The 18754-nt window shown below is 41.5% G+C and overlaps 1 protein-coding gene and 1 pseudogene across 3 annotated transcripts in view; one reads left to right on the top strand and one right to left on the bottom strand.

Moving 5' to 3' along the window:
• Nucleotides 1–18754, bottom strand: part of LOC100602238 (schwannomin-interacting protein 1) — a 592588-nt gene that overhangs the window by 82157 nt on the left and 491677 nt on the right. The gene's annotated exons all lie outside the window — the stretch shown is intronic.
• On the top strand, nucleotides 2028–2183 carry LOC115837453 (annotated as a pseudogene).

The following is an 18754-nucleotide window of genomic DNA, read 5'->3' as shown; positions in this document are numbered from 1 at the left end:
TAAAAGATTGCATATTCTATGATCCCATTTATATGAAATGTTCAGAAAAGGCAGATTTATAAAGACAGTGGATCAGTGGTTGCCTTGGCCTGGTAGTAGGAATGAGGACAGATTGCCAATGAGCAAGAGGAATGCTTTGGGAATAACAGAAAGGTTCTAGATTTGGTTGTGGGGATGTTTGCATAAAACTATGCTTACTAAAAATCACTGTACATTTAAAACAGGTGAACTTGAGACCGGGTGTGGTGGCTCATGCCTATAATCCCAGCACTTTGGGAGGCCGAGGTGGGCAGATCACGAGGTCAGGAGTTCAAGACTAGCCTGGCCAACATAGTGAAACCCCCTCTCTATTAAAAATACAAAAAATTAGCTGGGCGTGGTGGCACATGCCTGTAATCCCAGCTACTCGGGAGGCTGAGGCAGGAGAATCTCTTGAACCCAGGAGGTGATGGTTGCAGTGAGCTGAGATCGTGCCACTGCACTCCAGCCTGGGCGACAGTGTGAGACTCCATCTCAAAACAACAACAACAAAAAAAAACCAGGTGAATTTTATGGTATGTAAATTATATCCCTTTGGTTTATTTTTTTGACAGAGTTTCATTCTGCCACCCAGGCCGGAGCTCAGTGGCGCAATCTCGGCTGACTGCAACCTACACCTTCTGGGCTCAAGCGATACTCCTGCTTCAGCCTCCCAAATAGCTGGGACTACATTTGCGTGCCACCATGACCCAGCTAATTTTTGTATTTTTTGTAGAGACAGGGTTTCGCCACATTGCCCAGGCTGGTCTCGAACTCCTGGGCTCAAATGATCCACCTGCCTTGGCTTCCCAAAGTGCTAGGATTACAGGCATGAGCCACTGCACCTGGCTATAAATCATATGTTAATAAAGCTATTTTAAAAATTAGCTTCTTTTTTATTTTTATTTTTTTTGAGATGGAGTTTTGCTCTTGTTGCCCAGGCTGGATTGCAATGATGCCATCTCGGCTCACCTGGTGGTGGGAACGTAAATTAGTTCAACCATTGTGGAAGACAGTGTGGCAATTCCTCAAGGATCTAGAACTGGAAATACCATTTGACCCAGCCATCCCACTACTGGGTATATACCCAAAGGATTATAAATCATGCTACTATAAATGCACACATATGTTTATCATGGCACTATTCACAATAGCAAAGACTTGGAACCAACCCAAATGTCCATCAATGATAGACTGGATTAAGAAAATGTGGCATATATACACCATGGAATACTATGCAGCCATAAAAAAGGATGAGTTCATGTCCTTTGCAGGGACATGGATGAAGCTTGAAACCATCATTCTAAGCAAACTATCACAAGGACAGAAAACTAAACACTGCTTGTTCTCACTCATCAGTGGTAGTTGAACAATAAGAACACATGGACACAGGGCAGGGAACATCAGACACTGGGGCCTGTCAGGGTGGGTGGGGGGCTAGGGGAGGGATAGCATTAGGAGAATACCTAATGTAAATGATGAGTTGATGGATGCAGAAAACCAACATGGCACATGTATACATATGTAACAAACCTGCACGTTGTGCACATGCACCCTGGAATTTAAAGTATAATAAGAAAAAAAAAAAAGAAAGAAAGAAAAAAAAAGCTTTTTTTTTTTTTTTGAGATGGAGTTTCACTCTTGCCCAGGCTAGAGTGCAATGGCACCATCTCGGCTTGCTGCAACCTCTGTCTCCCAGGTTCATGTGATTCTCCTGCCTCAGCCTCCCGAGTACCTGGAATTACAGGCATGTGCCAATACGCCCAGCTAATTTTGTATTTTTAGTAGAGGGGGGTAATTAGCTTATTTTTTGTATATAATGAAGTGTCTGCAGACAGCCACACCCTGGGCTGGTATAATGAAGGGTTTTTTGTAGTCATTAGAGACCCAGACTCCTTATATCTTCGCCTCCACCACTGCTAGTATGTGTTCTTGCCCTCATGGTCATATCTCAACTTCCTTCCTGGCTAGATGAGGAGAAAGACTGGAGAGTGAGAAAGACATTGACCATTGCTTCTTGACCTTTTGTCTGAGATCAAATGTAGCACCTGCTCTTACCAGCTTAATACCTGATATGTCCTCTATCTATCTTAAAAGTCAGCCACTTTTAAGGATCTTTCTGGGAAGCCCCATCTAATAGCTCAGATATCATGAGCTAAAACCTTGTCACATGAACATTTGTAACTGCAAAGGAGTCTGAGAAGCATAGGACTATTGCTGATTCCAGTCAAATTAGGGTTCTGTTAGTAAGGTGGAGGGGAAGAATGGATATTGGGTAAAGTAGCTTGAAATCTCTGGGGGCTGAGAAACACTTTTTGGTGTCAAATGTAAACACATATAGAACCAGAATTACTTATATCATAGAGCAGTCCTTGCTTATAAGGTGATGAACCAGAATATGCTTAATATTAATGGGTTCTTATCAAAATAAAAACAAAACAATTAAATTTTTAATGAAAGCACAGGGGCTCCAGAGAAGCTATCTCTTACTCTGTTGAGAAACACCAAGCTGAACAAATGTTCCTTGCTTGTATTTTCATTTCTAAGACAACAACTTGAGGGCTGAGCCATTTGGTATAGTAAGAAGAACAGGGCTCTTGAGTTAGAAATGTCTGGATTTAACAATTGGCTACAGTGTTTAGCTATGCTTTGGTCACATTGCATAACTTAGCTAGGCCTCAGTTTCCTCCTCTACACAAGAGAAGTAGTACCTGCCTTACAGGGTTATTGGGAGGACTTAAGAAGGCAGCAGGTGTAAACACCTGCCTGTGCGTTTGCTTCTCACCTTCACAACTCACACTGCAGTGACACAGCCCTGTCTCATGCACCAGCAAAGAACAAGTCCTCATTTTTTTCTTGGCAAAACTAAACAGCTGTCCAGCTGTATTTTCCCCACATTTCTCATGCTGAGAATTTTTCCCAAGAGAATTTTCCTACTTAGAGATCATCTATTCAGCACACACACACACACACACAAATTATGATGTGGGGCAGAGGGAGCAAAACAAACAAAACTTGCTGAAGATAAAATTAACACATGGAGAACAAAATTCTAAAAATACTCTTATCTTTGTACCCAAAGTTTTGGAATTGTCCTAATAGCTAATATTTTTACAGAATCAGAGAGATTATGTACTTGGCACATTAAGAAAGGTAGGTGCCTTGTCAAGTGCTTGTGAAAGCAGGTGTGCAGGTGGGTTGGCTGGCATGAACCCCAGGTCATCCATTACTTGCCCGTTTATTCATACATCAGTGTGACTAAGCCAGCATAAGCCAGCGTGGAGCCTCTTCCATCACTTTCTCCCCAAAGCACAAATACAGGTTTAAACGGGACTGTTCAAGTGGGTGGACTGTGATAGACTTACAACTCTTAAGTGGTTTGCAACTTTAGTAGCTTTTAAAAGTCTCGTTAAACACTGACTGAACAAAATCCTTGTTTCTGCAAGAATGTGATATATCCCAAAGAAGGACTCTGAAGCAAAATTGTGAAATTTGTCAACTGAAATGTAGAACCAATATTTAGCATCTATCTTTATTCTCTACAAAGTAACAAAACTGTAATAATGACAATCTTGATAACACATGGCATTTAGTTTACATAATTAAGAGACAAGTGCAGGCTGGCAAAACTGATACAATACTTCCGGGCACAATGTTACAATGTGGTTTTCCAGTCACTCTTTCTCAATGATTGATTTTTTTTTTTCCCTATCCCATGACCTACCTGACCGCCATGATACTCATCTGCCCATTTTTCTCCTCCCCTGTGAAAAGGGGAAAAGAAAGATGGTGCATGCCTCCGCTCCGGAGCAGGTCTTACAGGCACCACGCGAGCGAAGGGCCCTGCCCAGGAAGCCCCGCAGCTTCTCCAGTGAGCAGCAGCCCTACTTGCCAAGACTGAACAGCTGTCAGGATTTCTACAGCTATGGCTGCCACTGTTCCCCAGAACTTGCCCTCAGCTCCCACATTGAGAAATCCTCTCTGTCCTTTGGTGCCCTCTACAGCTAATGGCAGTTAAATTCTAATATTGGGTTTGTGCAAAGTTTCTCCATTCCTGAAAGCTGCCACATTTCACGCTTGAATTACAAGTCAAGTAAGAGCAAAACAAAACAAAAACCTATTCTTTCTTGTCTTGAGTCATTCTATATTATAATTACCATGTTGTTGCCTTTCCTCTCTCTTCCTAACCCAAATCATGAAGCACAGGAGAAGTCCTGTTACCCGCCACGTACAGACCAAAGAAGAACCCGTTCTAACACAGCTTTGCCTACTGCTCAAAGAATTCACAGTAGCAATGTTGATCTGCTTATAATAAAACATTCTGCTTTGTCTGCTGACCAGATAGTGGGTATTCCACAACACAAAAGCAGCTGCTTAGATGTGTATTTGGGGTTGTTGGAATATTTTCCCATTTGTATAACATGCAGCTTCAAAACACAATTGATTGCTTAGTTGTCTTATTAGGAATACAACTGGAAAGGCGCGGTGGCACACGCCTGTAATTCAGCACTTTGGGAGGCCGAGGCGGGTGGATCACCTGAGGTCAGGAGTTTGACACTAGCCTGGCCAACTTGGTGAAACCCCATCTGTACTAAAAATACAAAAATTAGCTGCGTGTGGGTGGCAGGCACCTGTAGTCCCAGCTACTCGGGACGCTGAGGCAGGAGAATTGCTTGAACCTGGGAGGCGGATGTTGCAATGAGCCGAGATTGCTCCACTGCATTCCGCCTGGGTGACAGAGTGAGACTCCCTCTCAAAAAAAAAAAAAAAAAGTAGTACAATTAGGCTGGTAGAGCTGATATTTATAAGAGAAAGCCATGGCTATGGAAGAGGAGAGGAGAGGAGAGCTGAACAACAGTTGGGTCTTTCGTTTACTCATACAAGTGTTTACTAAGCATGCAGGAGTTCAAGGTGAGGAGCTGGGTGTTTTGCACTTAGGCCCCACCCTCAAAAAGCACACCCTCTGTCTAGAGAGAAAGACACACTGTGGATGACAATTTACAGGTGTGAGAAGGACTACAGAGAGTGTTCTGAGGTTGCTGATCAGCAAGGTGAGGGAGGCCTAAGTCTTAGAGTGTCTTTGGAAGACTTTCAATTAAACTCACTTATTCATTAAAGTACTTCTACAAGTTTTAATTCGCTTACAACCTCCTTGTGTGTGTGTGTGTGTCACAGCCGCTGTGATTCTCATGAGAGGTAAACCCATGCCTCTGGATTCTAGAGCCGATGCTTTCCTCAGACACTAGGGGTCAGCAGCTTCCAAGAGTTGTGAGTCAGGCTAAGAGCCCCAGTTCCTTGGGTGCTGCTGGGAGTGGGTTGGAGCTGATTCTCAGAACAGCGGGAGTCTAATAGGCACTGTAATTGCTCTTCCAACACCACTCTTCTTCTTTTAGTAACTACCTTAACTTTTATTTGAGCACCTTCAATTCCTCCTGCAAAGTCCAGGTGCTTGGGAGAAGTTGATCAGGTGGTAGGGCTTGTGGCTCATTATCCCATCCCCTGGCTCCACTTATGGGTTCAAGGATAAACACAACATACTATTTGGGCCAATGAGATTGAGGAGAAATCTGCTGAGAATGACTGGGAAAATAGTTTCTGGCTCTTTTGAGAGAGTTCTTGGAAGTGACCATTTCTTTTTCTCCCTCTCCCTAGACAGTGATGAATAAACTCAAAGCCCTGGAAAGGAAAATCATTTGGCAACTGGAAGGTGTGGGAGGATAGCTGTAAATGAAACTGACTGCAAAAAACAGAGCAGAGAAGTTTAAAGAAAAAAATGAACAGCATTCCTGGTGATGCCCCATTGAGTCAATGAAACAAACACATTCTGAAGCCTTTCCTAACCAGGAGCCAACCAATCTCATCACTGTGAAGCCAGGTGAGTTTGGTTTTCCATGATTTTTATCTGACTGAAGGCATCTCAAGTATACACCGAGGGGATAAAGGCAGCAACTACCAGCAAGCTTTGGAAAATGTGGTAGCAAGTGATCTGCAAGCTACTACTTATTAAACTTTATGCCAGCTCACCCTACCCTGCAGACACCACAGCAGTAAATAAATGAGAGGGAGGGGACCCAGAATGCTTAACTGGGGAAGAAAAACTGAGGAAGACATTGTATACTCATGGCCTGCCTCTTTTCCATTTGGCTGAGAAGCCCTTTTTATTAAGTTGTTCCATTTCCTTACCATGTCCTTAGTAGTGGAGATATATTTTTTGGAAATGTATTGATCACAGTTATATTTCCTTACACTGGGAGGACAAGGAGGCTCCCTGCAACAGACCTTTGAAAGTAATGAACTGACAGAACAGGCCTCCAGTTCCAGCTCCCTGCTACCAATCTCCCTCACCTGCTCAGCCCAAATCAGTCTCTAAATACTCAGAGCTCTAAAAGAGTGGGATTTCCTATAGTTCATTGTGGGGTTTTACCTCTAACTCAGTAAAGAATCACTGAGAGGGTGAAGGGAGCCCCATTACAACTGCAGGGACCAGGGAAAGTTGACTCGACATCTCTACTTTCCTTAGATCATTGTACAAAAAAGAAACATCAAAGCGGTCATTGTAGTATTTTTCAAAGGTGTGAGGTCATCATGATGCAGGGTATAGATTTGGGAGTCCAACAGATCTAAGTTTAAATCTTGGCACATCTCCTTACTAGTTGTGTGACTTTGTTTCTGAGCTTCTACATCTGTAAAATGGGAATAGATAAAGCCTACCATTCAGGTTGCTCTGAAGCTTAAGTGAAATATACACGTAATTGGTTTGGCATTTAAAAAATTGTTGCTAGAATTATTATTTCAGTATTCCCCTGGAGGAAGGAACGCTGTGACAGAAGAAAACAGAGAAGTAGCCAGCTCCCTAAACATTCCCAACGTATACATACACTTCCCTGGGTGCATGCCAATGAAAGCAGTACAAGAACTTCGAAATTCAACCCCCACATGCAGGGTCTGTATCTACGTTAGAGAGTTCAGACTTTCTAATGGAAGTCACAAGCTTCTGAAGTAACTGCAGGTTTGGACTTAGTGAATGATCTAATTCCTTAGGTAGGTCTGATTTGTAGTGAAGCAGTGTGCAAAGGAGCTGCTCAAAAAAATAAAGGTTATGGTTATCTCTGCCTTTCTTTTTAAAGATGTGGGCTCTTAACAATTTTTATCATTCACTCAAAAACAGGTGTTCAGAGTTAAAGTTTAGGACTTACACCCACTCATCTGTTCTAGAATTCCTATCCTAAGCAAAGGACTTGGTAGGTATTCTGGAACAGAGGCTTGAATGGAGGTGATCTTTCTATGTTGCATGGTTAACTCGTTTTCATTGATTCTTTCTATGGGAGACTTTATTAGTCTTTCCCCAATATATTGTCTCCTTTTTCCTTATTGATAGAACTCCTCCTGCCCGTTGCAACACACACACACACACACACACACACACACACACACACACACAAACACACACACAAACACACACACACCTTTTAGCTGGGCATATGGATGCTTAGGATAAGAATACATTCTCCAGCCTCTCTTGCAGCATGTGTGTGAGGTCACAACCATGTGACTAAATTCTGGCTAAGTGAATTTAAGCAGAGGTGTCACGTGTGACTTCTGGGAAGTGTCCTTAAAGGAAAGGAGATGTGTTCTTCTTCTTCCCTTTCTCCTTCCTACAGTCAATTACAACACAATAGCAGGTGTTTAAGCAGCCAACTTGGACCATGAGGCAGAAAGCCATGTATTGAGGATGAGCAGGATTGAAAAAAAAAAAAAAAAAACCTTCAGTCATCTTAAACCTGCCTTAGACTCCTGACCTCCACACTTCTTTTACATGCATGAGAAATAAACTACTATCCTTTCTGAAGTCCTGGCATTTTAGGTTTTCTGTCACTTACACCTAACCCTAATCCAAACTGATACTTTGCTATATCTACTGTTTATGTTTTCTCTATTCATCATCACATGACAAGCCACTTACAAATGGAGTATGGATTCATCAGTCATTCCCATCATACTCCCAAAATCCCACTCACATCCTCCAGAATGAATTCCACCCACAGTATAACATCAGAAAGGTCACCTCTCAGACATGGAAAGAAATAGAATTTTTTTTTTAAATCAGGCACAAAACCCTTTTGTTAATTTTACAGAAAACCCTACCTATTGAAGATGACTGCTTTCTTCTACTGTAGTTGGCAATTTTATGAAATGAAGAAAATTTGCTCTAGTTGCAAGTGACACACACCTCTTAAATGCCTACTATCAATTAAAAGTAAAATACTGGTTACTTGCAACTATCAATTAGATACAATGTACTCTAGAAGGAGATCAGGAGCCCTTGGCATTCAGACATAGGAGCATTTTTTTGGCTTTGCCATTTACTTGCAATGTGACCTTGGTAAGTGACTTAACCTCTTTTTCAGTTTCTTTATCTATAAAATGAAACCTCATATAGTACTTGCCAAAAAATAAAAACAAATAAATAAGCTAATATGGACAATACACCCAACACACAAAGGTGTACAATAACAAAAGGCCTTCTTTGTTCTTTTGTTTTTTATTGGTATAAATGAAAGGTTATGGATTTTAAGTCCATAGACCTGTGATTTAATAAGTTTTAGTCTCTAAAACTTACTAATTTTATGACCATGGTGGCCTTAACTTCCTTAAGACTTAGTTTCTTCAACTGTCAATCACGCTTATAACGACAATAGTGATATTATTAATTGTAGCAATAACAACTGTAAACACATTGTATGGTTAGCAGGTGCTGGGGGCTGCATCAAGTTCTTTGTTTTTATGATTTCATTAAAATCTGGGTTTTTTCCTACCCCCTACAGATGTTTTTAAGGATATAAATAGAAAGAAAAAGTGATTATAAGGATACTGTGTGTACCAGAATTTTACAAAATTGTAAGGTATATAGAAATATAGAATTATTTTTTATTGAATAAATAACTCCTTTAAAAGAAGATACTCTGATTTTTAGAAAGTGGAAGATTTTGATTATAACAGGAGGCTATTTTTTTTCCTTTTCAAAACTTGTACTTAATTTAAGAAGTAATGTAAAATTATATAATGCCAAAATAGAGGCACATGCTTATGGAACTGCTTACCATAAAAGTGATAACAAAATGTCCATGCAGAATAGACTGGTTTTCTCTCATTTCTACTTCAAATAGTCTTCATCATTTGATCCAGGAAAAAGTATCTGATGATTCCCAAGAAAAGCATATTATGTACTCATATATACTGGATATAAGTATGGATGTAATGCATCTGCATGTACTTTCTTTCTTTTACTTACAAACAAATGTTTATGTTCTAGAACACAGGTTTGTAAATTGACTAGAAATCAGAAATTTCTCCCCTTAGAGAAACAACATTTATGACCATATCTTACTTACAGTAACTGTTACCATCCCCAACTGAAAATTCTTCCTGATATAAAATACTTGTATACAGAAACTCACTTTTGTATATAGCTTTTCCATAAATTCAAGAAAATTTTGGCTAAATTTGAGTCACTCCTATTTGATGTAATGAGACACTAAAGGACCCAGGATTGGGGAGTGAAAAGGAAGAAAAGAAGATGCCAGCAGTGGACGTTTTTACAGGGCAGCCTTGGAAAAGATAAAGGAAGAATCCAGCCCACAGATGATTAAAAACTGCATATTTAAAAAAAAAACAGACTTAGTTGCCAACATTTAAATATAGAAATTTTCACATAAAAATCCTATGACCTGCATTTTTGGTACAGCCACAAACAGCTGGCCATGCACAGTGCTATGGAGGTCCTTTTAGACTGGCCCACTTTCACTCTCCATTTGTGGGGAAGCATCCCTCATTTAGAAATCTGCCTGGATTGTATTAAAGGCATATGAATTTAAGGTATCTGAGCTTGCACACATACCTCTGCCCTGTATAAAAATGAAAGTTAGGGAAACTACAGGTCATGGGCCCTTAACAACAAAAGAAAGATCTAGCATGGTTAGCTTTTCCTTATGTCACTAGGACCCTCACAGGCCACCAGTCAGTAAAGGCCCTATGTGGAGAATTACTGTCATGCAGCCACAGAGCAGCAATTACTATTGAGGTCACTGTTCCTCAGACCCAATGGTCTTGTTGCAAAGTTCACCTTCTTGCGCCAGATACCATCTGTGTAACATAAAGCTCACAACAATATTCTGCCCCTTTAAGTGTCTGAGTTTCCGACCCTGGCTCTGAATCGGTTCCCTTCCTGTACTTGTTAGTGAGGGAGGGGGCAGCCCTGAAAAGGGTTCCTGGAGCAGGTATGACATTATCCTGGTCAGAGATATCCCCAGAGATCTCTGTGCATTGGAGAGGTAGGCCTGAGTAACACCTGCTCAATTACACTCGACTTCTCCTTCTAAAGGTGGGTTCAGGGAGGTGGGTATCAACTTGGTCATAAAATCAGAGTGTTATCTATGTTTTGTTTATATTCATTTACCCATAGACTCATCTGTGTTTTATGTTGAATGTAGCTCCACTGAGGTAGGGGCTTTGTTTTGTTTATTACCATACCCTTTGAAGTTAGTGCATGGCACATAATAGATACTCAATTAATATGTGGGGAATAAGTGAATGAATGAAAGCACTACTTTCTTCTTCCTGGTAAGCCTTCCAAGATCAGTCCTCCATCATCTCTCATCTGGAGGACTTCAACTGGGGGTCCCAACTGAACTAGACCCCAGGCATTGGTGTAGCTACCCCTCAAATTTAATATCTACCTTAAGTTATCTATCTAGAATCCAAATCTGTTGCATCACTTCTCCACTTAAAATGCTGCAATAAGTTTCTCACTATAGTTTCTCACTATTCTTAGGATAAATTCCAAATTTTAAAATGAGGCTGAGAAGGCCCTTTTAATCTGGCCCCAACCCATCCCTCCTGTCCTAGGTAGCCTTACGAAACTTCTCTGTGTGCCAGGCTCTCTCTTGCACTCCCACCAGACTGTGTGGCAAGCTCCTAACTCACTCATCAGGTCTCAGCTTAAGTCTTCCATACGTTCTCACCACTACCACGTATTCCCTTATTATCACACTTACACCTGTTGGATTGTCTGTCGGTTGGCCAGCAGGCTTGTCCGTCTTGTGACAAGACACCTGTATCCTTGGTCACCTGTATCCCTGGCACCTCCTCAAGAAGGCAGCAAGGAGACTTTTATTGGATAAACATTTTTTTTTGTGCCAGGTTCAGTGCCATCCTCTTTGTAATCCTCCACTTCATTATTTCATAGATGAGAGAGAAGTTGAGGCTCGGCGAGGTGAAGTAATTTGCCCAGGGTTAGGATTCAAATGCGAGTCTGGGGACCCTGAAGTCAGCTTCTTTTCACTCTGCTGCGTAGTGGCCTTAGCCTTTCCTTTCTAACAGAGAAGCCGAGGCAGCACACCTGTGTCTGAGTGCCCCAATGGCACGCACATCTATTACCTCAGGAAGAAAGAATGTCTGAGGAGACGGAATTTGCAACCAGTTACAAAGGACCGCACACACAAATATGAATAAAGCCTCTTGAACACCAGAGTAAAGGAATGTAGGTCAAATAATTGCCCTGCTCAGTGTCTCCCTCTCCCTCTATTACCCAACTCCCCTTATTTGCATACATGAGGCCCCAAGTGGAAGATAACTTGGTGGAAAATTCCAGGAGCTTTGCAACTATCATTAAAAGCAAAAGTTCAAGAAATAAGGAAAGAATTTTAAATTCACTTTGTTTTAACTCATGATTATTCTAATTTAAAAGCTCAGATTTAGTCATGTGTTCAGAGCCAACTAGGCATAGAAAACTGTAGCAAGCCTCTGGAAAAATAAGTCTTGTTTGGCTGTTTTTGTTTCTGTTGTTGTTGTTTTGTTTTTGTTTTTTTGAGACAGAGTCTCACTCTGTTGCCCAGGCTGGAGTGCAGTGGCGTGGTATCGGCTCACTGCAACCTCCGCCTCCTGGGTTCAAGTGATTCTCGTGCCTCAGGCTCCCGAGTAGCTGGGATTACAGGTGTGCACCACCACACCCAACTAATTTTTGCATTTTTAGTAGAGACAGGGTTTCACCATGTGGGCCAGGCTGGTCTCAAACTCCTGACCTCAAGTGATCCACCCGCTTCTGCCTTCCAAAGTGCTGGGATTACGGGCATGAGCCACTGCGCCTAGCCTTGTTTGGCTGTTATGAAAACAAAGTAAATCATGATAATGAAGAAGAAAAAGATGAGGAAAAATAACTAACAGTAATTATGAGCCAGGTACACACATTGCCATTTAATCCTCCTAAAAAGCCTGTGAAGTTAAGTAGTACTAATACTCCCATTTTACAGATGTCAAAATTAAGGCACAGAGATGTCAAGTAATTTGCTCAAGGTCACACAGCTAGGAGAAACAGAAAAGATTAAGATCCAGTCCAGCTGTTTCCAAAACCTGCTCTTATTCCACAAAGCCAACTTTCCAGTTTGTGTAATACTAATTGTTATATAAGATTTATAGGAGGCCATTGGTTTGAACTGAGCTCCTGTATTAGGCCCAACAGACCAAAACCAAAATAGAGTTATTCATGCTGAAGTTCCATGCCATCACGTTGAAACTAAGTTGTTCATCTGACCTTTCAAGAAACCAGCAGAGAAAGATAACAGCCAAATTATCAAACAGGCCAGTTGTAGCTGGCATAAGGAAGCCCCCTCTGCTTTAACCTTTGCAAAGAAAGTAACTGAAACAATCAATTTTCTGCTCCCTCTTCCTGCTTTCCTCCACCCTTTCCTGTCTATAAAGTCAACTTCCTCTGCTCAGCTTATTGGAATACTCATTGTGTTCTATAGAATGAGGTGTTGCCTAATTCTAGAATTGCAAATAAAAACTAAAGATCTTACCCCATCTCTACTAAAAATACAAATAATTAGCTGGGCGTGGTGGCGGGCGCCTGTAGTCCCAGCTACTCGGGAGGCTGAGGCAGGAGAATGGTGTGAACCCGGGAGGCGGAGCTTGCAGTGAGCCAAGATCACACCACTGCACTCCAGCCTGGGCAACAGAGCAAGACACTGTCTCAAAAAAAAAAAAAAAAAAGATCTTTAAATTTGCTTGCTTGTAAGTTTGTTTTTTGAGAAATGTAAATGACATTTTCTAATCATTAGATTTACATTTGTTCCAGAAGATTTTATTTCAAAATATAGCACAGAATTAGACTAATAACATTTCAATCTTACCAATGTGTTCTTCACAATAAGAAACTGCATGAAGTTGGTATCATGCTTAATTCATTTTAAAGTAAAAATGGAAAGGAAGAAAGGAAAATCCTTTGGAGGAAGAAACTAAAGGTAAGACTGAGGAAATTACAAGTGACTGTGTAAGTTCCACATTTTAACCTAAGAGAAACTAAAGGGCGTCCAATAAAATCAAGTTTTACAATGATGTGCTAGATACTGTTACCAAGAGGGACAAAATAAATATTCAAGTTCAAAAGCATGCAACAACCTTACCAACTTATAAATAGTATGCTGCAGAAATGAGTGGTACTGTTGCCTCCTATTAATCTAGAGGATTTTACAAAACAAAACAAAAAAAACACAGTCCGTTATGTAAAAAATAATTTGAAGGGTTTGAGGTTGAACGTGTAGATGTGGATCTCCTGGGCAACAGAAAGCTTAAGACCAGACATAACAAGAAAAGTCAGTTAGTCATGGAAAACTGTAATAATTCAGTAGCTGGTTAAGTCCTTGTTCTAACTAAATGACCTCATCGGGAAGAAAGACACTGTGGTGCTTGTCCAGAAAATTTCAGTCATTTCCCTTCCTGTCATACAGAGTATATGGTTTTAGTTTTACCTCCCTTTCATGACTTTTGCCTTGATACTCTCCAACGGTGATTATTACTTCACTTCCCCATGGTCAATGTCAGGTCTTTCTGCCACCCAAATATTTAATAGGTCAGTACTTTGCTGTAAGACAATGGTTCTCAATTCTTTGCATTGCATCTTACGTCCCAAATCAAAACTCCAATTTTTTTTACAATCATGATCATGAACTAAAAAGTGTCACAGGAGAGGGGGGCTGTAGCTAAGCAGATGGCTTTCTCCCTGTCACCTGCAGATGTCACTGCTCCAGCCATGCTGTGTTCACATTTTACATCTCTGCTTTCCTCTGGGAAATCTGGGAAGGCTGGGTGCATGATCACTCCTCCCTGGCAGGTCTCCCTTGCAAGTAGCACATCAAAGACTCACTGAGTTCCAAGCAGTCACTTTGTGCCAGCCCAACAACCAACACTCCTCCGATTCCTCAATGCTACCCTCTTCCCTCTCCCCCTAGCTTCTGATGATTCAACATGCTTTATATGGCTTGTATTTCTGCTGTTCTCTCTTCTACTGCCCCCACCTTGTCTTAGTTCAGGAGTACCTTTTCTTAAAACTAGTATCTCCCCACTAGAATGCATTCTCACCACCATCAGACACCACCCCCCAACAAACCTCTTTCATTCCATCTTCTACACTGTGTCCAGTGATCTATCTGACCTGCAGTGGCTCTGCCCAAATCCAAGAACCTTAGCACACATAAGGCCTGCTATGATCTACTTTTTGCCTCCATCCTTGTCTGTGGTTCACCAAATCTTAGTTCTTACACATTCATATGGCTTGCTTCCTTTAAAATGCGGATTGCCAAACTCTAACTTCAGTGATTTTGATTCATTATGCCTGGGAAGAGGCCCAGAATCTGCACATCAAATGCTACTAATATATATCTGATGCAGCAAAACCCTGGAGAAACACTGCTCCACAGCCTCCCTCTTACTATTGGCTTCTGTCAACACATCCTACTCCATGGCCATATGGTCCCCAGAGCAAACTGCTCTTCCTTGTCTCCATAATTTTACACACGCTGTTCCCTCTGCCTGGAATATCTCCTTCCACATCCTCCTGGCAAATTCTAATTATTTTTCAGGACCCAGCTCAAGATTCTCCTCCTCTAACCTACCCAAATGAAGTGAACACTTTCTTCGGATCACCACTGTGTCTACAGCATAGTTTTACCACATTTATTACTCAGTCCAGGGACTGTTTGCATGTCAGGAACCCCTGTCTGGGTATCAGAGGTATAGTTTCCAGTCCCAGCTCTGACCACTTACTGGCTGTGATGTCTTGGGCAAGTTACTTAGCATCTGTAAGTCTCATCTGTAAATTGAGCCAACAGAAGTACCTATCCTACTCACCTGTTGGTACTATCCTGGGAAGTACTATTACTAGTGAGGAAACTGAGGCAGAGAGATTAAGTAAATTTCCAAAGATCACATAGCTAGTGAGTGGAACAGCTGGGATTAGCCTTGAAGCAGTCTGGCTCATGCCCACATTCTTAACCACTGGAGACCTATCTTCCCTACTAGGAAACAGGCTGGCTTGGGAAGGTTAGTTGTGCTGCCAAATGTCTAAGTTTGGTTCTATCCTGCTCTAAGGTCACAGAGAGTCTTTAGCAGACCGTGTTTAGCAGAAGAATTGGAGCAGAAACAGGGAGGGCTAAGGGACTTATTAACCATATCTGTATCGCAGCTCTATAGTACAGTTTACCGCTCCTTTACTGAGTCCCTGATTTCTGTCTTGCTTTCTTAGGTCTTCCCATTCTACCGCACATCTACCAAATGCGACATCACTTCTTCTGTGATAGAGGTCAGAGTCCCCAGGCCAATCAAATCAGAATCTCTAGGAGTGGGTCCCAGATGCTCATGCTTTTTAAGAGGACATCACCCCGCCTCCACCCATCATCCCAACAAGCAGCTAGAGTTGGAAACCACTGCCAGGAGCCTTTCCCCTCCCTTGGGCAGCTTCTGGCATCTGAAGATCATCTTTGTGGTGAGACTTACCATTTTATTATAATACTATTTTTTGGCCTCTCCTAGGGGCTTCTAATCATTTTTGTGCCATGGAGGGCCCCTTTGGCACTCTGGGGAAGCCTGTGGACCTCTTCTCAGAATGATATCTTACATGCATATAGTAAAAAACAGGATTACAAAGAAAACCAAGTATATTGAAATACAAGTATACTGACCACTAGAGGTGAGTTCTTTGGCGTTGACCTTGAGGTTCGGAATTTAGTCTTTTTGTGTGTAGGGGTCTAACACACAAAATTCTTGCTGGAAGAAAAAATTCAAGAATAAGCCACACCTACTCCCTGTTGAGAATCACTGCATTAGTAGCAGAAAAGTTCTCTACTTGAGGGAGACTTCAGCAATGCACCATTTCAGCATGATGAGACCCAACTGTTAGGCAATCCACTTCTGAAACAAGCTATTAAAGCACCTGAAAATCTAAAAATTGGCAGCCTTTTAAAGAAATCATAAAATTAAAATTCTGAACATGGTATTATCACTTAAGAGACTTTACAAAATCTTCCTCTCTTACCCATCAGAAACTGTAGAGGAGGGAAGCTGTGGCTGACTCAGAGGTTCTGTACTCAGATGAGAAAAAGCATGGATTTGAATTTTATTCTTGCTCTGGGAGGCAGAATAATGCCCCCCATCCTCCCATATGTTTATGTTCTGATCCCCAGAACCTGTGAATATGCTACTTTACATGGCAAAAGGGACTCCATAGATGTGATGACGTTAAAGATCTTGCTATGGGGAGACTATCCTGAATTACCCGGGTGGGCCGAATGTAGTTACATGGGTCCTCATAAGAGAGAGGAAGGAGAGTCATAGAGGAGACAGGATGACAGAAGCAGAAGTCAGAATGAAGTGGGGCCATGACCCAAGCAATGCAGGCAGCCTCCAGAAATTGGAAAAGGCAAGAAAACAGGTCGGGCACAGTGGCTCACGCTTGTAATCCCAGCACTTTGAGAGACTGAGGCAAGTGGATCACTTGAGGCCAGAAGTTTGAGACCAGCCTGGGCAACATGGTGAAACCCCATCTCTACTAAAAATACAAAAATTAGCCAGGCTTGGTGGCACACGCCTATAATCCCAGCTACTTGGGAGGCTGAGGCATGAGAATCGCTTGAACCCGGGAGGCAGAAGTTGCATTGAGACGAGATGGCACCACCACACTCAAGCCTGGGTGACAGAGTGAAACTCAGATTCTCCCCTAGAGCCTCCAGAAGGAATCAGCCTTGCCAACAACCTGATTTTAGCCCTGTAAGACCATTTCAGACTTCTGGCCTTCAGAAGTATAAAATAATAAATATGTGTTGTTTTAACCCGTCAAGTTTGTGGTAATTTGTTAATGGTACAATATATAACTAATACATCTGCCTGTATCAAATAGGCAAGAAAATGGCCAACAGACACAATATAAGAGAAAGAACCAAGCACAAATGTTGGCTTTATCCTTTATGCCAGTGATTTTCAATCCTGACTGCATGTTAAAACTACCTAGGAAGCTGAGAGAGACAGAGAGAGAGAGAGAGAGAGAGAGAGCGCACACAAGAGTACACACGCTAATGCTAGGGTCCTAAATGAATCAGAATCTTATGGTGGGGGATGTGATTTCTTGGGTCTGAACATGTTAAACGCACTCAAGGATTATGATACATGGCGAGGGCTAAGAATCCTGCCACATATTAACAAAAGTAGGGTAAGTTACAGTTTGTACACAGCTCTTTTCATCCAAGACAAAAATACACCGGTTACAAACATTTTCATTAACTCTTATAAGACCATTGTGAGTCAAGGAGATGGCAAACACACAATGAAAACAAGCAGAGAGAATAAAACAGGTTGCTTAAGGCTACGAACAAATTCCTGACTCACTTAAAAACTGCATCCAAATTCTTTCTAAAATTTTAATTCAGTGCTCTAGCCACTAGAACAGAACACATCTCCACACCCAACCCCAAATAAAATCTCCATTCCAATAAACAAACTATCAACTTGTCAGTAAATATGAAAACCAAAGGCCTGAAAAATAGTTAAAGCATTTGAATTTTTAAAAATTCTCTTGTTAAAACCTTATAAATGACAAGCCAGCCACTTCAAATCCTTACTAGAGATGAGCAAGAGAACTGTAGCCATTTCCTTCTAGGCCAATGAGTAAAAACTAATAAACAACTAAAATGCCAACTAATTGTGTGAATGAAATACAGATATCTAAGCAAACAAAAACTCTACTATTAAATTTTACGGTGACTAAGAAGTCTGTACCCAAACCATAGATGATTATCAAAATAATAACAACATGTTACCATTTATGCCCCTTTAAGTGTCTGAGTTTCCGACCCTGGCTTTGAATCGGTTCCCTTCCTGTACTTGTTAGTGAGGGAGAGGGCAGCCCCAAAAAGGGCTCCTGGAGCAGGTATGACATTATCCGGGTCAGACAATTGTCAGACTATGTTCCAGACAATTGTCAAGTGCTTTACCACATACAATTCTTTAACAGCCTTGCAGTACCAGTGTTCATCCTCACATCCAGGACGAAGCAACTGAGCTCCACAGGGTGAGACTCTTAAGTGGTAGAGCTGGAATTCAAAGCCAAGTTTGTCCTATGCCCTAAGCCATGCTCTTCCACACCGCCTGAGTCTCCTCTGCCTCCATATCTTTGAGGCACAGCCTGGCACTTGACAGGCCCCCTAATAAAGGCTCATTGAACTGAGCTGAATACAATACAAGGAGGGCACTATCAGTACCAACTCCATCATCTCCAGGAATGAACAAACAAAGGAATTGTACCAAAAAGAATGCCCATGGAATTCTAATCTTTAGAAGAAAACAAGTCATTTTTTTTCTAGGCCCAAGATAGACACACACAGATAAAAATAATTATTATGGGCACACACGT

Source organism: Nomascus leucogenys, chromosome 11 (assembly GCF_006542625.1).
Source record: "Nomascus leucogenys isolate Asia chromosome 11, Asia_NLE_v1, whole genome shotgun sequence".
Lineage (NCBI taxonomy): Eukaryota > Metazoa > Chordata > Mammalia > Primates > Hylobatidae > Nomascus > Nomascus leucogenys.
The sequence above is the reverse complement of the archived record's forward strand: the minus strand, read 5'-3'. Positions and strand labels throughout refer to the sequence as shown.